Source organism: Polypterus senegalus, chromosome 10, assembly GCF_016835505.1.
Source record: "Polypterus senegalus isolate Bchr_013 chromosome 10, ASM1683550v1, whole genome shotgun sequence".
Classification (NCBI taxonomy): Eukaryota; Metazoa; Chordata; class Cladistia; order Polypteriformes; family Polypteridae; genus Polypterus; species Polypterus senegalus.
In genome coordinates, this window is record NC_053163.1 from 86,515,995 (window position 1) to 86,525,043 (window position 9,049).

The 9,049-nt window shown below is 37.0% G+C and overlaps 1 protein-coding gene across 4 annotated transcripts in view; it reads left to right on the forward strand.

Annotated features, from left to right (window-relative positions):
* sept6 (septin 6) overlaps window positions 1-9,049 on the forward strand; it is a 64,650-nt gene that overhangs the window by 24,526 nt on the left and 31,075 nt on the right. The gene's annotated exons all lie outside the window — the stretch shown is intronic.

A 9,049-nucleotide genomic window follows, 5' to 3' on the forward strand; every position in this document is an offset into this window, starting at 1 on the left:
TTTAATGTTTAATTGAAATATTTTTTTTCCTTATTCCTCTTTATTTGATTATTTTTTCTGAGCTGCAAAACTTGTTAAACACTTTATTTCAAATATTACTTTTTTATTGCTGTGCTGCATTTTCAAGAAAATGTTTTACTATAACCCTGCAAGTTATAGAAAATATTTTCCTTAGCAAGAGGAACTAAAGTGATTAATAAAATTTCTAGTTATTCTTTCTATGAAAAAAATGCTTTATCTAATAATAAACAAAATATATCTAAAGTTGTCAATTTTACAATTTCTTCTAGCAGGTTTCAAAAAAGTTCTATTAAGAATTGATTTTAATAAAAATTATATTTAGTATCAATAAATAACAGACAAAAGCAGAACAAGGGAGGAAAAAGCTTGATTTGGTCAACTGTTGGAATTCCATGTACCATGTCCTCCATAATGTTTTGGACCAAGACAGTCTTTCCTTTAAGGGTATTTGCATACATTTCGGGCACAGCATGTTGAAATTACAACACATTTTCCACATGATCCCCCTCATTTCAGAGCACCATTATGTTTGGAACACAGTTGTGGCAGGTATATTAAAACAGTCATATTTAGTACTTTGTTGCATATCCTTTGCATGCAATGACTGCTTGAAGTCTGTGATTTATAGACATCACAAGGCGCTGAGGATCTTCTTTGGTGGTGCTCTGCCAAACCTCTAATGCAGCCATTCTCGGCTCCTCCTTGTTTCTTGTCCCCTTAAGTTTTCTCTTCAGCTGTTAGAAGTCATTCTCAAGTGTATTTAAATTGGGTGACTGATTTGACCATTCAAGAATTTGTGTTTTTAGCTTTGAAAAACTCCTGTGTTATCTTAGCAGTATGTTTGGGATCATTATCTTGTTGTAGGATGAAGCGCCATCCAGTAAGTTTGGAGGCATTTAATGAAACTTGAGATGTTTCTTTACACCTCAGAATTCATTGTGCATCTGCCATCGGCAGTTACATCATTGAAAAGAAGTGTGCCAGTACATGTGGCAGCCATATATGCCCAGGTCATAACACCATACTCCACCATGTTTAACAGATGATTTGGTATGCTTTGGATCTTGGGCAGTTAGTTTTTGTTTTCACATTTCATTCTTGCCATCACTGATACAGGTTCATCTTTGACTCATCTGTCCACAAGTTCTTTTTCCAGGCTCTTTTAAGTACTGTTTTGCAAACTGTAATCTGGCCATCCTGTAGAGGTTTGTATCTTGCAGTGTGACTGCTGTATTTATGTTCCTAAAGTCTTCCGTGGATGGTTGTCTCTGACACATAGACATCTGCCTCCTGAAGACTGTTTCAGATCTGTCAGACAGGTGTTTGGGGCTTTTTCTTTACCATATTGAAGATCCTTCTGTCATAAGCAGTTGAGGTCTTTCTTTGCCTGCCAGTCGCTTTGCGATTACTGAGCTCATTGGTGCGTTCTTTCTTCTTGGTGATATTCCAGGCAGTTGATTTAGGTAATCCTAAGCTTTTACCGATCTCTCTGTCTCTGTCTCTCTCTCTCTCTCTCTCTCTCTCTCTCTCTTATGGTTTTATGGTTGTTTTTCAGCCTCATAATGGCTGATTTGACTTTCATTGGCAAAGCTCTTGTCCTTGTGTTGAACAATAGCAACTACAGACTCCAAAGGTAGGTAAGAAGCAAGTATGGGTATCTTGTGCCTGCAATAATGAAGCAGTGAAACACACCTGAGTTATCACAAACACCTGTGATGGCAATTGTCCCAAACATTATGGTACCCTGAAATGCAGTGAACATGTAGAAAGTGTTATTTTTATGTAGTGTGACTGAAATGTATGCATATCCCCTTAAATGAAAGTCTTCAATGTGCACTTTAATCACACTGAATTGTTTGATTTGTAATTTTAAACTGTGGAGCAGGAGGGGTGAATCAAGGAAAAATGTATCTTTGTCCCAAACATTATGGAGGGCACTGTATATATTTAAAATACTAAAGGATGTCTGTCTGTTAAGCAAAAAGTCACAAACTGCTAGACCATTACCTATGTTTTAATCGAGAACTTTACACGACCCATCATTTGGTTATGCAGGCTATCTCGGCCATGAAATTGAGCTTCAGGTCTTTCTCATGGGAAGTGGCGGCCACACACCATGGCTCACAGGAAAATAATATTGCCGATATTTGCTGACAGTGAAGCACATTGCACCACAAAAGAACCGGACCAATAACAAGTACATATATTATATCAAGAAAAACAACATGATCGTTGACCTCTGCTCAGCATCAAACCAAAAGCAAGAGCCATGCCCGTTACGCAAAAGCTTACACAACACTGGGCCTGTAGCCTTGTTCTTAATTGAGAGCAACAAAAAAATTGAAGATGTGGATTACCTCACCCATGTAATTGGGCTTCGGGTCCTATTGCACACACAAATCATGCACTCCGAGTGCATACATGACCCAATCACTTTTTCTATACTTGATGTTTAAAGAATGTTTAAAGGAATTAAAACCCCTGAAGACCTACTTTCTGTGTCATTTCACTTAACTAAGAGAAAAGTTACATTCCAAATTCATTCTATAGATTTTTTTTTTTTTTTTAAAGCTGAAAGTTTTTTTATTTAGCTTTGCACTTTCATTGTAATTGCCTTTGTCCAATATGGAAGAACACCTCTTGACATTAAAAAAGATTGACAGCAGCTCAAAAAGTCAGATACAGCTCACACTTCTGTGCAGTGTTTACTATAACAATTGAGAACACCAACAATAACAAAGGGAAAAAAAACAGTGCCTTCATCAGCAATAAAATTCTACTTTTGAGGTACCTCGTCCACTACACAATTTGTATCCATATAGGTAGCTACAGTATATTAATGTAAATATATCTATGTTTATAATTCCAAACCTTTTCCTATTGTTTTTCATCCTTACCATTTTGCAAGAATGATTCTCAGTGTCTGAGTTTACCTTTTTAATACCATGCAGTTATTAAGAGATTTCCAGGTTGTACTTTATATTTCCATTTTCTTCAAAAGAGATAATTGAGTTGATTACTGGAAAAAATGTTTAGCAAGACAATCAGTAATGTTCTCAAGTAAAGTAGCTTGTGTTAGTTTCTTTAAAGAATGCTGTTCTAAACCACTTCTCAGCATTTTTGTAACGGGTTGACGTATCTTCCATTCTGTGTTTGTTTTATTGCTAATTCTTCTTTTGCGTTAAATTATCAGCATTTGTTGAGTTTATACTGTTTTACTGCTAGACCGTGTGAGCAGTAGTAACAGTAATGAAAATGTGCTCAACACTTTTTTACTTCCATGCTTTAATATCCATTGCTCCATGTTCTAAAGCCCATTCTTCCAGAACAGGGTGATAGGGAAGCTGGAGCTAATCCCAGCACGGACAGGGTGCAAGGCAGGAGCAACTTCTAGACCGGGTGCTAGTCCATCACCGGGTAAACACACAGACACACACGTACAATGAAGCCAATTTAGCATTGCACATCCACCTCACCTACATGACTTTGGACTGTGGAAATGGAAACTGGACCACTCAGCCTACTTGTTGTAGACAGCAGCACTACCATGGAGCCACCATGCCACCCTCATGCTTTAATATACAGTAATCCCTCGCTATATTGCGCTTCGACTTTCGCGGCTTCACTCTGTCGCGGATTTTAAATGTAAGCATATCTAAATATATATCACGGATTTTTCACTGGTTCGTGGATTTCTGCGGACAATGGGTCTTTTAATTTATGGTACATGCTTCCTCAGTTTGTTTGTCCAGTTGATTTCATACAAGGGACGCTATTGGCGGATGGCTTGGAAGCTACCCAATCAGAGCATGTATTACATATTAACTAAAACTCCTCAATGATATAAGATATGCTTCCCGCGCGGTGCTTCATTGTTTGCTTTTCTCGGTCTCTCACCCTCTCTGACATTCTCTGCGCCTGACGGAGGGGGTGTGAGCAGAGGGGCTGTTTGCACAGAGGCTGTTTGCCTAGAGGATACGGAAGCTCCTCTACAAAATGCCGCTTTATCGCGGTGCTTCGGCATACTTAAAAGCACGTATTGATTTTTTGATTGCTTGCTTTTATCTCGCTCTCTCTCTCTGACATTTTCTGCTCCTGACGGCGCTCCTTTGAAGAGAAGATATGTTTGCATTCTTTTAATTGTGAGAAAGAACTGTCATCTGTCTTGTCATGGAGCACAGTTTAAACTTTTGACTAAAGGGTGTTCTTTCATGTCTAGAGGGCTCTAATAATGTTAACAGTGTGGGAGGGTTTATAAGGGCTTAAAATATCTAAAAATAACCATACAAACATATGGTTTCTACTTTGCGGATTTTCATCTATCGCGAAGGGTTCTGGAACGCAACCCCCGCGATCGAGGAGGGATCACTGTATACAAGATATTTAATTCCAGAGTATGAGGCTAACAAGTAATTCAGTTTCTCTGACATCGTTTTATTTACTGTTGGGGAGAGGATCCTAGGATAGTAAAAGAGATTGATAAAATTGTTAAAAGCAAAGGTTTTTTTTTTTTCTCTCTCCCTTTTCTGGTAAATCTTTAGTTTGATAGACAGTTTTTGCTGAAAGTCTGTGTTTCCAGGTGAACAGCTAGCTCTATGAATTTCTGGCCTATTTTTCATTTTACAGAGTAGCAGCATATATTCTTTAAACTTGTGAAGGTATCAGTTAATATACTATATCTTAGAAATCACTCAATGGCAAAATAATTTGTTTGAATATTTCATTTCTCTTTTTAAAAACAGATTTGTTTTAGGCTCACAGTCAAAAATATTTCAAAATGAAAGTATATATTATTATTTTTTTTATTTTTCTAATTGCCAATGCAGGAACAAATTAGTTTGTCACTGGCTATATCAGGAATGTATCTGGAAAAGAAATAGAACGGTTATTTCCACTCTGGTTATATACACAGTTTTGACTGTGTAGTCTGTATCAGGATAAGACATGAAAAGGAAAGAACAGGCTATATGTACTGTATATTGGAGAGGAAGAAGTGTACAACTCTGTGGGAGTTGAAGGTGGTAAAATATCAGATTGGGTGGAAAAAACAGCTGTTAGAGAAGATGACACATTTCCACTTTGTTGTGCCCACAGGAATTTCTGTTCAGGAGAAATGTATGGTCTTAGTCTATTACCTGCTTTGTCTGAGCGGTCAAAAACCATATACAGTGATCCCTCGCTATATCGTGCTTCGACTTTCGCGGCTTCACTCCATCGCGGATTTTAAATATAAGCATATCTAAATATATATCACGGATTTTTCACTGGTTCGCGGATTTCTGAGGACAATGTGTCTTTTAATTTATGGTACATGCTTCCTCAGTTTGTTTGCCCAGTTGATTTCATACAAGGGACACTATTGGTGGATGGCTTAGAAGCTACCCAATCAGAGCATGTATTACATATTAAATAAAACTCCTCAGTGATATATGATGTGCTTCCCGCACGGTGCTTGATTGTTTGTTTGCTTTTTTTCTGTCTCTCTCACTCTCTCTGCCTGACGGAGGGGGTGTGAGCAGAGGGGCTGTTTGCACAGAGGCTGTTTGCCTAGAGGATACGGACGCTCCTCTACAAAATGCCGCTTTATCCCGGTGCTTCTTCATACTTAAAAGCACAAAAGTACGTATTGATTTTTTGATTGTTTGCTTTACTCTCGTGCTTTCTCTCTGAAGATATGTTTGCATTCTTTTAATTGTGAGAAAGAAATGTCATCTCTGTCTTGTCATGGAGCACAGTTTAAACTTTTGACTAATGGGTGTTATTTCATGTCTAGGGGGCTCTAATAATGTTAACAGTGTGGGAGAGTTTATAAGGGCTTAAAATATATAAAAATAACCATACAAACATATGGTTTCTACTTCGCGGATTTTCATCTATCGTGGGGGGTTCTGGAACGCAACCCCCACGATTGAGGAGGAATTACTGTACTCTTAATTTGTTGTGATTGGCCTGGTGACTTAAATTTTTTTTTGATGGTTTCTAGGTCTTTTAAATTTTTATAAACAAAATTTCCAGGGTTTTGAAGACAACAAAAATTCCATTGGTTTTGTCTTTTTTTTTTTCCTTTTTTTTTTATTTAAAACTGTTTAATGATGTTGAAAATTAATTGCATTTCCCATGAATACTATTGTTTTATCATGAGCACTGCCATTTTTGTAGACAGCTGCTATGTAGTTACCAGACAAGAAGAACTGACAAACTGTACACGTGTCAGTGTGTGCCTGCCCCCATCAAATGAGAGTTCATTGTTCCTGTTATGGAAAATCTGATTGGCTTCCTATAAACTGTCTCTCATTGATCTCCTGATCGCATATTATCCTTTCCTGTTTTGTGGAATATCCTTTTCAAAAATATCACATTTTCATTCGGAAACCCCAACCATCAATTTAATTAGTTTAAATTTGTGCATAGGTTGGATCTTGTTACATTTAATGGGCCTTCAACCCAGATCCCCTCTGTCACTTCTGCCCGCATGAGGTCCCTGGTACATTAATGAATATGTACTGTTTTTGCCCCCCTGTTTCTGATTTCTAATCTCCTACTCACTTTCTTCAATGCTGCTGTTCCTATTTTCTCCCTTACCAAATGTTCTTATACTCTTAAACCTTTCAGGTGTATCCCCCTCTCTGTGTAAATTCTTACTTTTATGCCCCATAACTGCTAAACTTCTCCTTGCTTCTAGATGGAAGACTCCAGGCCTAATTACACTGTAGGACTGGGTGTTTGCCTTTTTTAATTGGACTCTTTTGGAGCTGTCTGCATCATGAATCAATGAAGCATTCAGTGATAACATTCATGACTTGGGATTCTGCTGTTTGCAAACTTAAACCTTTTATGAATGCAAACTTTTGATGCAATTGCTTCCTTGTTTAGTGTTGTTGGTTGGTACTACTACAAATCTTGGTGTAATGGCACAGGACATGTGACACTTTCAAGGGATGGGAGAGGGGCACCATTTTGATTTATTTCACTTATTTAGTACACATCATGTTCTAGAATGTTGATTTTCTTTAGATTTTATTAATAAAAATTGATTACAATAATAGGTGTGTTTTCTTGTTTAATAAAAATAAATAGATACATATGGGCACAGTGTTTTAGTGGTAAACTTGTTGATAATGAAAATGAAAACTGAAAATGTAAGCCTCATTTAGTTTGTTTTATTACACTTCATTCCTTAACAGGAATGTTAAGGATTTATTCTTTTATTAATGTTTATATTATAGCCTAGGTGGTAAGACAACTAAAAGGTCAATAACTTTCATTGTGTGCATTTGACAATTGCCACAGAAAATTAAAATGATCTCAACAGCTACAAATGGGTGGGGAAAAAAATAAACATGAACGAGTAATGAATTTCCGCTAAGGAACAGAATAGCCTCAGTTTTTTTTCTTGTTATTTTTATATTTATTGTTGTAAAACAATGCCCTTTCCATGTCTGTTTACTCATAGGAGAGCTTCTCTCTGCCTCCACAGGGTCATGAATCAAATGAGCTAGTCTACTCTACACAGTTGTTTTCTGGCTATAAATAAACTAAAAGATAGGGTAACATTCTGCAAGATCTTGCTGGGCTATGCCTAAGATGGTAATTTAATTCACTGCAGTACTAGCAGGGGATATTCCCCAATTCTTGTGTTGATTTCAATGTGCAATTAACCTGGAATCAGACCACATTTATTAATGCAGAACTACGGTATTTAGTAGCTATAGTTGGTGTTGTTCAATTACATTTCTAATAGCGCTTTTGATATTTAATACAATGTTTTTGTTATATGTAAACTCTGAACACAAAAATTGTGATTGCTGGGATAGGCTCCAGCTGTCCTTTGGCCCTGCCATGTATAAGCGGGTTAGGATGATGGATGGATTATTATGGTTGTGCCTATAGTTGAGATAAATATATGAATAGATTAATGGATGGAAGATACTTCGGACAGCAAACACTAATACTAATAATAATATTGTGCAGCAAGCTGGTACAGTGGTAGTGCTGCAGTCTTGCAGTAAAGGAGACTGTGGTTCATGTGTTTTTGCAATTCCTGCCCGAATGCTCAGGTTTCCTCCCACAGTCCAAACACATGCAGGTTAGGAGGGTCATTTCTAAAGTGGGGTTTGTATGTAGGTGTGTGTTTGTTAATCCTGCAATGGACTGGTGCCTTGTCCAGGGATTGCTCCTACTTGTGGCTAATGCTTGCTGAGAGAGGGTCCAGGTGTCATGTAACCCTGCTCTGAATAAGCGAGGTTGAAAGACGGGCGAATAAATAAATAATTGAACTAAGACAGCAATTCATGTTTGGGCATCAACGTTCAATACTGTCAATAAGAGCGCTTCTGGATGACTTTCTGAGCTGAGTCCATGACCCTGGAGCTGAAAGGATGAATGAGGTAGTTGGTCAAACTGAAGTGCACAGCTAATTTCCTTTTAAAATGGCTGAATCTTACAACAGTGGTTTGTATTTTGCTTTTTTACCTTCTTAAAACCACGTGGATACACCATTTTGCAATGTGCGTGTAATCTATAGATGAGGATTAGTAATATTTTGGCTGGAAAATGTATGTATTAAGTACAAGGGTTTTCTTTATAATGGGTGGCCAGTATCTATGTGCTGTATTATAAAATGTAAGAGCAGGCCAATTTATTTTTTTTAAATTTAGACCACACACTTTAGAACACGATTTAATGTGGCAAATAACTCCCATTATTGTGAAGAAATAACTTGTATCCTTTAAATTACTTGCACTTCAACTGTTTATAGATAAAACGCTGTGTAAAAAAAAAAAAAAATTTTTCAATCCCAGACTTTCTCTCAGAACATTTTTTCCCTGTATTGGTTTATGATGTCCTAATATTTCAAAATTGAGCCTTCATGTTCATTAGTGTTTGTCGTATACTTGATTTGGCATAGAGCATTTAGCTTTTACTTAATAATTAACCATCCTGATCACATCATTTACACTATGATATTCTTATTATGGAAATTTGTAGTTCAATTATATTAAACAAATAAACAAATGAATAAACGTTT